The sequence below is a fragment of the Halictus rubicundus genome, chromosome 2, assembly GCF_050948215.1.
Source record: "Halictus rubicundus isolate RS-2024b chromosome 2, iyHalRubi1_principal, whole genome shotgun sequence".
Taxonomy (NCBI): domain Eukaryota; kingdom Metazoa; phylum Arthropoda; class Insecta; order Hymenoptera; family Halictidae; genus Halictus; species Halictus rubicundus.
This window is the reverse complement of record NC_135150.1, coordinates 14,438,392-14,451,216: the sequence shown is the minus strand read 5'-3', so window position 1 is coordinate 14,451,216 and position 12,825 is coordinate 14,438,392. Positions and strand designations below refer to the sequence as shown.

General features: G+C 48.1%; 1 long non-coding RNA gene across 1 annotated transcript; it reads right to left on the bottom strand.

Moving 5' to 3' along the window:
- Nucleotides 1–9,161: 9,161 nt before the first annotated feature.
- LOC143365388 (uncharacterized) lies at nucleotides 9,162–12,488 on the bottom strand. The gene is made up of 3 exons (XR_013084537.1): nucleotides 12,141–12,488; nucleotides 10,186–10,353; nucleotides 9,162–10,066 (listed from the first exon to the last, which is right to left on the bottom strand). It is a non-coding gene; the product is annotated as an uncharacterized LOC143365388 (long non-coding RNA).
- Between the last annotated feature and the right edge of the window lie 337 nt (nucleotides 12,489–12,825).

Below are 12,825 nucleotides of genomic sequence, written 5' to 3'. Positions count from 1 at the left end.
AAGTTACGAAGCGTTGAAGAGCGAGAGGCGCTGCTCCATACAATGCTCACAATTTCAGACTGAACTTTGTCGAAAATTGTCTAAAATTATTCACCCGTTCGGAAAGGATGACGCTTCTGGATCGAATAAATCGATTTTCCGAAGTTTCGATAGTCCTCGATCCTCTTAAACGTTTGCATTCCGTTTTTACGAAACTGCGATCACGTGAGACAACTATCCGCGTGTCACTGTAATTTGGAGGAGGGCATTTTAATCATAGCAAGGCAAGCTCGGGAGGCATTTCGAGACTCGAATTTCAGTGTTCGACGCAATACACACTCGAGACGGAATGAATACCGTCAGTATCTGCGGGACAACACAGGGGCAGAACACGTTCGATGCCGGTTCGTCTGGCCGCACAGGTGTCCTTCGAGTGTCCGCGTTAATGTAGACCTCATGGCACAATAGCCTTTCAGGAGAAAACAGGCTGTCGCTACAGTTTTTAATGGTCTTAACGTATGAACCGTCACGGAACATGTGGGACAGGTGAGTGGACGTCGCACGGCCGATGTCTGGTCCGATGACGCTGCGTTTCGCGATAATTAAGACGTTCCGCATGATTATGCTGTACCGAGGATTATTACGGTTTTCGTTTGTCCGATGTTTCACGGAACGGTTGCGGTTCAATTTCGAATTCAATCAGAAAAATGACAGCTTGGGCTCCCCAATTAAGCTGTCTGGGAACACCTTTTGGGTATTTAGATGGCTAGAAACAGGGCAGAATCTCCGTTCCAATTAAAATCTGTCCTCGTTTCTTATTCGCGTGACGAACCGCTCGCAAATCTGTTCGCGATAAAACGATAGAATTTTGTCTCGCACCGGGTACGTTTTCGAATTCACCGTCGGCCGAACGAAACGCGGAGTGCTCCGAGTAATAATTGATTGATCTCCCGATTGAAGCCGACGCGATCCGTTATCCGCCGGGCTCTTAACGAGTTTATACAAAACTCGATAGTGTTCATGCTTCCTGTTTCATCGGAGAAGGGCTTGTTTCCTGTAGTTTGATCGCTCCCTTCGTGGCCTTCTCCAACCCCATTTAAAATCGTTGTCTGAAACGAGCCCTCTGCTACGATAATTTGATTGCTACGCCATCGAGGCCAGACCCCAGCCAGAATTCGTAATCGCAGCTGCAAATTCGTGGCCGTTCCCGATAGCCTGCTGTGCAAACACGTCGCAACGCTATCCGAAAATTCGTATTTCCGTTTATGCAAGAAAAATCTATCCAATTCCCAGACAGAAATGTGCTTTGTAATACAAGCGGTACCAACTAATGTAACCTTCGTTCAAGTGGATCCGCAAATTTGAAGTTATAAACTACGGTTCGTCCGAAAAACTCGTGCCCATTTTAAGCACATTCACATTCGATACACATTCTCACAAATATGTTCGCTCATATTCCTTCTGAAAAATTCTTTCTTAATTGATATTAACACGCTCGCTTCGATGTTACTCAACTTTCCACGGTGGTAAGTTTGTTAAAAAATGTCGACAAAATTCATAACAATGTTAGTTGCACGTTACTCGTTACAAACAGGAGTAGTTTTAGGAGTTTCCTAGTTTGTAGAATCCTAGGATAGGAAACTACCCTTACAAAATTTCTTTTATAGGGGGTGTATTGCCGTCGAGGGCAGAACATACCTCTGAGACTCTCCATTCAAACTGAAAAGAAATTATGCATACTCTGCGCGGACGATGGAGATTTCTGGCGATTAAAATGAGCGAATAGCTGTCACACCGGGAACAACAGGAAAAATGTCGGCAAGACGTACCTTCAAAAATGTTTCGGAAATAAATCGATAAATAAAGCTGCGAGTTGCGTATCGTAGAAGCGCGAGAACGACATGAAATTGAGTTTTGACTCGCGTCTCGATCCTGTTTCGATGACGCGGGGCTTGTAGTCGAGGAACAAATCGGTCCGTTCGATGGTGTGCGTCGGGATCGGCGTTACGAGGCGTCGTAAAGACGCCTCTGTGCGCTAATAATCATAATTTGCAAGGACGTCTAGCCGGGCCGCCACTAAAACGAGACGCCGTTTGTAATTTGAGTGACAACTGACGTGGCGTCTACGCGTTAAACGCTCATCTCGTTGCCCGCGTACCCAATCTCACCCCGGGCCGAGGAACTTTTTACGACAAACCCGGGGAGGTCACGAGACGACGGGTGTGCTTTCTGCAAATTACGGTGGAAACGGTGGCTTTCTTCCAGACATTTTTCTCGGGCCCGACAGCGCAGAATGAATCACCGTTTCCCTCGCCGCCGCCCGCCCGTGGAACAGGAATTTAACATCGCGCCTCATTTCTCTTATTTACAGATGCATTTGCGTAAATTTCCAGCACCGTTTCACCCACTCCGTGCCACAGTCCCCCTCTCACCCTTGTTCTCCTCACACGATCCCTCGTTTTTAGGTTTCATTCGCGATCTGTTCGCCCCGCCGTAATTCCCAGGAATTTCTCATCTCGCCTCTTACGTGTTTTCCCGAAGAACGTTGACAACCCCCCCGGAATGGAAAATTACGCCCTCATTATTCGCGACCGCCGCGATGGAAAGGTTTGTCCCGCTGAGAGCCTAATTGATGGGAATCCTGCGGGGTTGAGCGGACGTTGAGTACACACATTTTTATCATTCGGTTGAGTCACGGTTTTTCGCGCGTTACAACATATGACAAGTTTTTCAACCTGTAGGGGGGACCGGGGCGAGAGTTAACCCTTAACGGACCAATGACGCCATGTAAGCGGCATGGCACTTTTACTTGCTGAATTTACTTACAAAAATAAAAAAAAAAAATAAAATATAAATATTTTCCTTTCTACACTTGATATAAAAATGTTGAGTCCACAATTTCTCTACGTATGAAAAATAGCTTGGACCTGGTGGGAAGTGAACTTGAAATACTTCCGGACCGTTAAGGGTTAATACATTTTTTAGTTTTTCATTTCTGCAATTTATCCGTCTTTTGCATGTTGCAGAGTGCCCGTTGTAGATGGCGTCGTTTAAAACAGCTTTCGGATCATTTTATATCCCACAATCGGGAATCACAGTTGAATCGCCGGATACGGTGCAGCACTAAAAAGTCCCGCGGAGCACTAAAAAGCGATTTTACAAGCAACATTTTTATCTCGATGGAATCACAAAGCGCGAGAAGGGAGCGAGTCGGGACAATAAATTCTACAACATTGTGCGGCCATCCCGATGATTATCTAATTGGTAGTACAAGACCGAAACGGCCGTAAATTATCCCGACGGGTTGATTTTCACGAGCCTCCATTACACACTGGCTTGCCGTTCCTTTTTCCGCGGCGCGGGATCGACTCGGCTCGGCTCGGCGTGGCTCGGCTCGGCGTCGTCCAGCCCGAAAACTCGCGGAAACTCGGGTGCGTTAATCAACGAGGAACGCGGCGAAAGACGGAACCGCGATGAATGAAATTCCGCTTACCCCCTATTAATATCCATCAGCTCCCATAACGGGTGTCGCCGGGCTCATAACGTCTCGCCAGGCTCTCCCGTTCTCGCTCTCTCCCTCGCTCTCGCGCTCCCGCTCCGACTCGTACACGGTGGTCCGCGAGCGAGCAACCGGGAGGACGCGAGCGGAGGCGTCTCTTCGCGCGAGATTACTCGTCGTCGGCGGCTTCATTTGCTTCCAGCCGCATTTTACGCAACCGCGAAACAATCTCGCCCGCCTTGGAACTTTTTTACGCCCGCAGCGTGTACGAGGCGAGAAAGAAGCTCGGAGGAAGGACGAAGGAAGAGGAACGGGGAACGAGGAGAGAGAGAAAGAGAGAGAGAGAGGCGAACAAGAGGAGGAGGACGAGGATGAGGTGAACGAGGAGAGAAGAAGAGGGCGTCGGAGGCGGCGGCGTCGTCACGGTGTGTTTTATTTACCGAGCAGAAAAGCCTAGACTTTGCACTACGCCACCGGTGCACGACGCCCCGGCGTGTCTTCCAGCTTGTGTACAAACGCGGCCCGTCCACACGAGGAATCATCCAACCACATCCAGCCGCCCGTTTACCACAAAACTCGCTACGCAGACTGCTGCGATCGTCGTCGTCGTTCACCGCCGTCGTCATCGTTGTCGTCGTCATCGTCGTCGTTGTTGTCGTCGTCGTCGTCGTCGTCGTTGTCGTCGTCGTCGTCGTCGTCGTCTACCGGCGCTGTGGCGTGTGTAATGGGCAAGTAGTGGGTGGTCCAAAGTAAACGCGACAACCAGGTCAGACCGTCTGCCCCTGTTCGCGCTGTTGCTCGCACACCTATCGCAGGACCTTGTCTTATCGGCGCAGCTTCGACCTGGTACACACCACTTGCCAACGCCAGACTTCCGTGGCACGCGAAGCCAAGGCGAAGTTTCGAGCTTCCGCAACTTCGTCGCGGTGCTTCAAGCCGCGCGTAGGCCTGGCTACCTGTTTGTTTTTCGTCCTTAACCGCCGACCTTTTCCTCTGGGTTAGTGGGGAATTCACGTTTTTGTCGTTCCTCGTTGTCTCTTGGTACTGTATTGTTACGAGTGTCGATATGTTAGTGTCGAGTGTCGCACAGTGGGCAATTTGGACAAAATCGGATTCAAAATCAAGGAACTTTCGATAGGAATGAGGAAGAGCGATGAAATTTTTTTTTAATGAAAGCTGCAACTTTGTAGAATATGGGAAAAATAGGGAGATTATTACCATCCACTCATTTGAACGAAAAAATTACTTCATTAGATTTTGTCACAAAAGTCTAGTTTTTGCAAAATCCTGAGGTCGTAGACAAATTTTGAGACCAGATTTGAAATCAGCGTGAAAAAATCTATGGGAAATGATGTATAGCATGTTAAAAAGAAATTTTTTCCGCGCGTGGTATTGGAAAAACTAAAATTTTCTTGAATTTGTGCGCGTTTAACGAATTTTCTCGAGGTTAAATAACGTTCGTACCACAATCTCTCTATTTTTCCCATATTCTACAAAGTTGCAGCTTTCATTTAAAAAAGATTTCACCGCTCTACCTCATTCCTATCGAAAGTTCCTTGATTTTGAATCCGATTTTGTCCAAATTGCCCACTGTGCGTCGCGCCGAGTTGCAGCGTCGTCTTAACGACGACGATACAACGGAGACAACGAAGAGTCTCCGAACGAAAAGCTCAGTAGTTCTGCTTAACACTTTGAACGCCAAACTAGAAACCCCCAAAATCCCATAAAATCAAAGTAAGTTATTTAATGAAATAAAAATTGCAAAAAGTTAAATGTACGATACTGAGTAATCCTCCGACTTTCTTGCATGTTACAGATCCTAATTAAGTTTAGTACAATGAATACATCAACGTAAAAATTCATTTTAAAATCTGCACAAATAATTCCGCCAGCAACATATGGCTGACGTGGCGTTCAACGTGTTAATAAAGGTTTATCGTTATCTTATATTCTTTATTTATTGAAGATGCCCCGAACTCGCAATAGTAGATTCAATATTCTTATGGTTATTGCATTTGCAATGAGCGACGTCGCAACGAAGAGGTCAAATGCTTTTCAGTGGATTTGACTGTGGATTTTGTGCATTTATGTCAAAAATGAGTTGGCCCAATTTAAAATGGTGGATAAATGAAAAGAAATTTGGATGTGGCCTCTTTCGCTTGCAATTGATAAAGACAATTTTTATTTTGCATAAATTCCCACAATCTACTGATCATTGTGTGGAAACGCTGACAGTTTCTGATTGTAAGCAATGCAGGGAAAGACTATCTTCTGAAAGAAGAGACCCCAATGGTGATAATTAGACTATGGAGCTTTATGCAAAATGAGAACAGATCTCTTCTTCAGAACATTTCATCTTCACCATTAGAGCTAAATGTACCTTTCCCATTGATGCCCCTTCACGTATTGATTAAACAATTGTCCATAAACTTACGAACACCTTGCAAGATTAAACCGATGAAGTAATTATCGACTTTAAAGGCGATATGGAAAGGTGTCCGATGATCGAAAGTGAGCCTCGCGCTTCCAAAGCGTGGAACCACCGGCACCGGTTCGTTGACGACCTACACGAAAATTTGCACGGCGGGATAAAGGAATCGTAAGGTGCAGACCGGAACAGTAGGTGCATAAAATGCAGCTGAACAGTTCTTGCGCCCGAGACGGTAAAACGTAACTCACGCGACACCCGGAAGGTAGTAATTGTTCCCTGTGTTTCCTCCGGCGGGGCAGTTTCTTTTGAAATGTTCGTGGCAGACACATGGTCGAAGGAAGAGTGGCTCTCAAAGGAGAGAATTATTTTCGCGATCGGTATCAATGGGTGTTCATCGACAACTCTTTTCAAACGATTATCCCTTGGGCGGTGGCAGTTGCAAACTCGAGCTAACCGTGTCTCATCATCTGTCCGACGTGCACGTATGTATCTCATAAATATCGTTGGCGTCCGAGCTTCCGGGTATTCGACATTAGCGAACGGAACGTGCATTTTTAACCGCTGGTAAAATTGTTGTCTACAATTTCTAAAACTCATTATGCGAAGAATTGCTGTGCATTTGTGACAAAAATGAGTGCGGCAGATGGGCCTTATTTCGGCTCCTAGTCACCAGCATTCTTGAAAATGAATTGTATATAAATAAAAGATATTTACCAGCCTCTTCCTCACAGCCCTTAGCCTCTTCCTCACATAGAAAGTATAACTTCATATCATGATATAAAAAATATAGAAATATTAATAATAGAAACGCTTAAGATTACCGCAATAATTTGGGAATATGTACCGTCATATTATTTTCGATTGTTTAAACTTGCGAGATGAAGCTTCTTACATTTTTATGTAACTTTCTTTCCTACAGTCATAAGCTAATGTTTTGCACAAATGTCTGCGGTCTAATTAAAATGATAATAGAACCGGTTTATTAATCGACTATTTAATGAATTGGTGTCTGTTTGGCGATCGTACGAGGTTGGAATCTTTGGGATAATGAAACATTGATGGTCGGAATTTATGCAAATAAATGGCGTGCAAAATTTCATTTGGCGGGCGGCGTACCGACGCGGCGCGGTGCGGCGCGGCGCGTCCGGTCCGAAAAGCGTTCGAAGTCGTTGGGAATTCACAGCATTCCGAACAGCGAAAGGGTTGCGCAGCGTTCATCAGCGTTGTCCACGCGAGAGTCCAATTTGCTCGGGAATAATGTAAGCCGAATCGACGCGCGACGGGGCGAAGTCTTTCACAGCTGCACTTACGCGCCGCCATAGAAATTCCGTCCCTCGAAAAATCCCCGCGTAATCACCTGGAGACGGGTACGGGGGAGGGGGTGGTGTGGGGTGGGGTGGGGTGGAAAGGCTCCTGGACTTGCTCTCGCCGAAAAGCGCTTTAATTCCCCGGCCGCTTAATTCCGTGCGTACGAATGCCACACGTGAATATGCATGACCCGCGCCCTGTAGCCGTGGCGCGGAACAGAGAGAGAGAGGAAGAAAGGTACACAGAGAGAAATGGAAAGATAGAGAGTGGTTGGAGGGAACGAGAAAGAATTAGAGAGAGAGAGAGAGAGAGAGAGAGAAAGACACAGAGGGGAAAGGGTGATCGAGGAAGAAAGGTGGAAGCGGTCGGGAGGAGAGGAGAGAACGCGGGCCGACCTGTCGCGACGCCGATTTATTTTGTTTTGCAACTTTTTCGCTCGAACCCCGCGAACCTATTAAAATGCCGTCCGGCACGACCGCGCCCGTCTGCTCGCTATCTGCTCGTTCCCTTTCTTTTTCCTCTTCGCGTTCCCTCTGCCCGTTCCCGTTTCGTTTCCGTGAAAACTTTTCCCCCTCGTACCGGCGGCGGGGGCCTCGAGCGGCCATGTTAAAGGACCTGGAGAACGACACGGGACGATCGGGCTTTGTGTGCTTCTTAGACCCCTTGAGGGCCGCGGGGATGGGGTAGGTGGTGGAGGGGGGAGAGGTGGCGACAGGGGAAGGCAGGATTATTCCTTTAATCAAGGGAAACGAGTCACGAAAAGATTCCGTTTCGCGCAAAATGGCTGTAAACGCGCTTTATCGTTCCTTCCGCGGGGCGAGTCTCCATTGGCGGTACCCAATTTCGAGGTTGACTCGAAGTTTTCAAGTTATTGTTCCGCCGGAGCAACGGCGGTGAGACACGATCCCCCCGCTCTCCCTCGGACACTGGCAATAATAATTTGCGACTTCCGCGGTCGCGAGAGAGGGCGCATTAACGTCGAACGTTTCTTATTTTGGTCGGCGAACACGTAACGGTCGCGGCCGCGCGGAGTTCAGCTGTAAAAAAGGTGGAACATTCCGCGCGCCGTGTATGGTAATTTGTTTGAGCACGAACGCGTCGCGGTATCTTCTGTAATTGAATTCGTGTTCACAGTTTGCCTGTGCTCCCGCGGCGCGGCCTCGACCCGGCGCGGCGTGGCGGCGGCGGTGGCGGCATCAGCGTCCCGAAACTCCGAAAAATTAGATCAAAGGGGGTTGCGCAGCTTTATGACCGCAGGACGCGGCAATTTCGCCCTACGAGCGATCGCAATTGGTCCGGCAATTTTCAGGGAAACTTTTATGCACGAACGAGCCGGCACTCGTTAGAAATCCCATTGACGATGCTCCCAGCCGGCAGCGTAATTTGTCGCGGCGGGCACACACCGCCTGGCCCCCGACCACCCCTCCTCGCCCGTCACACCCACACCGACTGTACACGGTTTCTCACGTACGGTTCATATTTACGTAGGAAAGCCGCGAAAGAACCGGGAAGAAAAGGGAGTCGGGGAGGTGCACCGGGGGGGACGAGAAATCGCCGAGAGGAAGACGAAGCGTCTGAAATAAGGCTCGAAACCTCAAACCTCCCGGAATCTCCGGCATCGTGCAAGTATCACGTCTGCCTGGCAGCCTCTCCTCCTCCACCCCCGGCGCTCACCCCTTTACCCTGCCCCGTGTACGTATTCGCATCCGCGTGCTCGTGCGTGCGTACGTTCGCGTTTATACGTATTCACGTGTGTGTGTGTGTGTGTGTGTCGGCCACCCCTTTCTCCGCCGCGCCGTCGCCGCCGTCGTTTTCATCTCTCCTTTCACCCTGCCCTCGTCTCACCGTGCATCCCCTCGCCGTCCCGCAAGCCCTGTCTCACCCTTCCATTCGACCGACCGCCCGTCTAGCCGCCCTTCCAACCCCTGACGCTGCGCCGCGCCACCCCCGATCGCGTCGTCCCCACGAACGAAACTCCTCGCCACTCCAGACGACAGAAGCTCTGGTAACGGAGACTCCTTGAAACGTCGAACGAGCCCGTTACGAGACCGTTTTCTCGTAGATGCGATCGACGCCTGGCTTCGCCTTGCCTCGTCTTGCCTCGTCTCGTCTCGTCTCGCCTCGTCTCGCCTCACCCAGCGCGCCCTGTGCTCGCTTCGCTCCGAGCGAATCTGCAAGGTCGAGCTGAAGGACTCCCAGGTTTTACGAAATCGATCGTACGCCTCGCGGAGCCACCAGGATCTGCAGACCGGCCAGGAGATTGCAGCTGGACACGATGCCCGATGCTCGACCTTTGATCTTTACCTATGCACGACTTATCGATTCGACCGCTTCCAAAGAAGGGATGGTAATTGACGCTCGAATTGTTTCTAATCGACCGACGCTACACCTCCGCCAAGGACGCGGTTGTTCGGAGCCAGCCTTGAAAACAGTCGTAACGTCGGTCTCGGTTCTCGGAACAGTCACGTGGAACCGAAGTAACGTTATAACTAGATCTGGAGTCTTTATGTAAAATAAAAATCGTTCGCATTAATTGCGATATATAGGAATCAAATTGGAGTTTATTTCTCTCCTTAGTGGTTTTATTGAACTGCGAGTAACGTATTGATACTCTTAACCCATTTTGCGGTTCTATGGTTATTTTTAATACCGGAAAATAATACCGGTTTTCGATATAAGCCCGAACCGATATCCTCATAACAGTTGTAACATTACTTCGGTTCCTCAGAACTGTTTCAGTCAGGACCGATATAGAACAGTTTGAAACAGTCATTTCCAGTACCTTTTCAGTCCCCGGTTCAGTGCGCCAACATTTCTATAACGTTGAATATGTTAGCGGAGAGGAATTTCTGAAAGGAACAGGTCAAAGTATAGGCTAACCTAAGTGCAGAATTCAATAGTCGAATTTGCACAATTCGTTTCCGAGGTTTAGTACCGTCCGATGCGCGACCCGTGTTCTTAAACAAACCTTCACAACAGAGCAACGATTTTCAAAAATAAATCGTGTCAAATTCCCGTGGAAGGGACCTTGACAGCTGAAAGAATTTTCCGAAGCTCGTGAAAGGGATGAATACAGAGTCCATCAGGATCGAAAACCATCGAATGTTTAGCAGCCCCTAACGCAGAACCCGTGTTCCTAAACAAATCCTGACAATGGAATATCGATTTCCAAAAGTAAAGCGAGTCAAATTCCGATAAGGGAGGTCCTAGCAGATAAAGGATTTTCCCGAAGCCGGTAAAGTGGATGGGGGATGGTGTACCGGGAGCTAAAAATAAGAATTGATCCCCGGTGATTTATGGTCTGCGCCGCGCGTCGATATAGGATGATTATGGATGGTGTTAAACGGCAGCTCCCAACGCGGCAGATGTGGTTCGGTCGGTCTACCCTGTATAGTAAAAGGGAGATGGGAGGAGGGGACCGTCTAAACCTGCGACCGTGACATTGAAACGTTACGCCGGGCATCCCCCTCAACGACGGCCGACGGATGGACAGGCAGACGAATAGATCGAAATCTGCCTTCACAGTCCTTCGTCCCTTCTCATGCGATTATCCTTTTTCTTTGATGATTCGGGGCTCGGATTCATAGACCACCATTGAGCATTCACGATCGAATCGGCGCATCTCGTCGCATAATAATTACTAGAAAACAAGGGGAATTGAAAGCTTGGATGTGCTATAAAATATTCAGAAATGTTTGAAATGTATTAGGACCTTGAATAAGTTCTCGCTGTTTCTTTTACAAAATAAAAGCTTTTACCCAATGTCCTTGCTTCTGGATCATTCCTAAAACTTTTAAACGTTATGAAACAGTTGACTCATCTACTTGTAATGTTTTTCCAAGTTCTGCTAGCGTCTGACATCGGTCTTGATCGAGTAATTCCTCCAACTTTTCGTCTTCAAATTTTTTCGGTGCGCCAGAACGTTCTTTATCCTCAAGTTCAAAATCATTATTTTTGAAGCGTCGAAACCAGTCTCTGCATGTCGTATCCGACAAAGCATTGTCCCCATAAGTCTCAACAAGAATTCTATCTGCTTCAGCTGCAGATTTCTTTTGAATAAAGTAGTGCAATAAAATTCCCCGCAAATACACTTTATTTGGCACAAAAGTAGACATTTTCAGAACTAAGAAAAAATTACTTTGTTTACACTAAAGTGAACTACCATACATTGAAATTTAAGGTTAGATACACTACTGCCTTGCATGTGTGTTACCATTCGAAATTCCACGAACGGGGTACTGCTACTGCCATTTTTGAAGAAACAGCGAGAACTTATTCAAGGTCCTAATATCTCTTTTAACAATCAACGCTTATGCACATACGCTTGTGTAAGAGGCTGAGGAAAGACTTCAATTTGCGGTTGCAAACTATACTTTACATCTGGAACGAGGAATCGCACAGGAGTTGAAGTCTAAATTAATGTCGACAGTCTGTGTAAACAGACTTTTTAAAATTGGTTTCTTCTAATAGATAACACCCCCCAATTAGTTGAACCCCGTTGTGCGCTTCAGATGTTATTTAACCCATTCACGTTTCTGTTCCTTCAACAGTACGTCGATTGTACAATATTCTGTGTTGAAAACGTCTAGTTAAAAATGGTCCTGTATCCTAGAAAAAGGTACGAAACTCGTTACAAATATATCTATCCCCTTTCCAAAGTCCGCATTACAACCCCTTGTACTATAATATCGAGTCATGAAGATTTCGAACAGAATCAGCTAACAGCATAAATTCAGATAAAAATTCTACGAAGCCATTAGAGAATGCACAGCCACGCAGTAAATGCGAGCCTCCTGCTTCGTTTAAGAAATGATGAACGTCAAAGAAATTCTGATCACTGGAGCCGTAAAATAAATCGTAGTGCTGGGGGTTAAGTTGTAGTCGAAGGAAGCACCAGAGGAGGGAACATTCATGAAAACCAACCGTCCACGGTTGTACCGATGGAGGACAACGCGTCTGGAGTGCTCGTCGGTTATCTCTCTTCCAGATTTGAAGGTAGGAAGGTGCGGTGGTGCGCGCTTTTATGCCCCCGATGTCGGTCGCATGAAAGATTCAGGCGCTAGGAGGGCTCGCGGATGCACGCTGGCGGCTGCTCGGGTATTTCGGCGGTGTGCACGGTCGAACACGAAGAAGAGGAAGAAGAAGAAGAAGAAGAAGAAATATCTGTAGGACGATCGGAAGATCGAAGCTGATGGGGAGCCGAGGCGTTACGTCCCGCGGCGGTTTTCGACCGGACAAGATCGCGTTATATTCCGTCCTGATCGCGGGAATGTTCACTTTCGTATGCGAGAAGGGGGAGGAACAATGGCGTAAGCGGCATGCACGACCGCACAGACAGACGGACGGACGGCCCTGCGGGAAATTGCATTGCACGCATCGGACGGACACGGAATCGCGGCATCTCTTTCTGTCTGCGAGCGGGCTGGCTCTCTGTCTGGGTTGTCTGTCGCTCCCTGAGCGCGTCAGGGCCCCGATGTCCTCCTTCCTGCCCACTTACGATCGTCAACCGGCCACCTGTCCCTGCGTATCCTGTCCACCCGTCTGTCTGTTCCTCCATCCGTTCGCCAAACACCCGATGCTTCACGCTTCCGGGAGACTCGACGAGCGG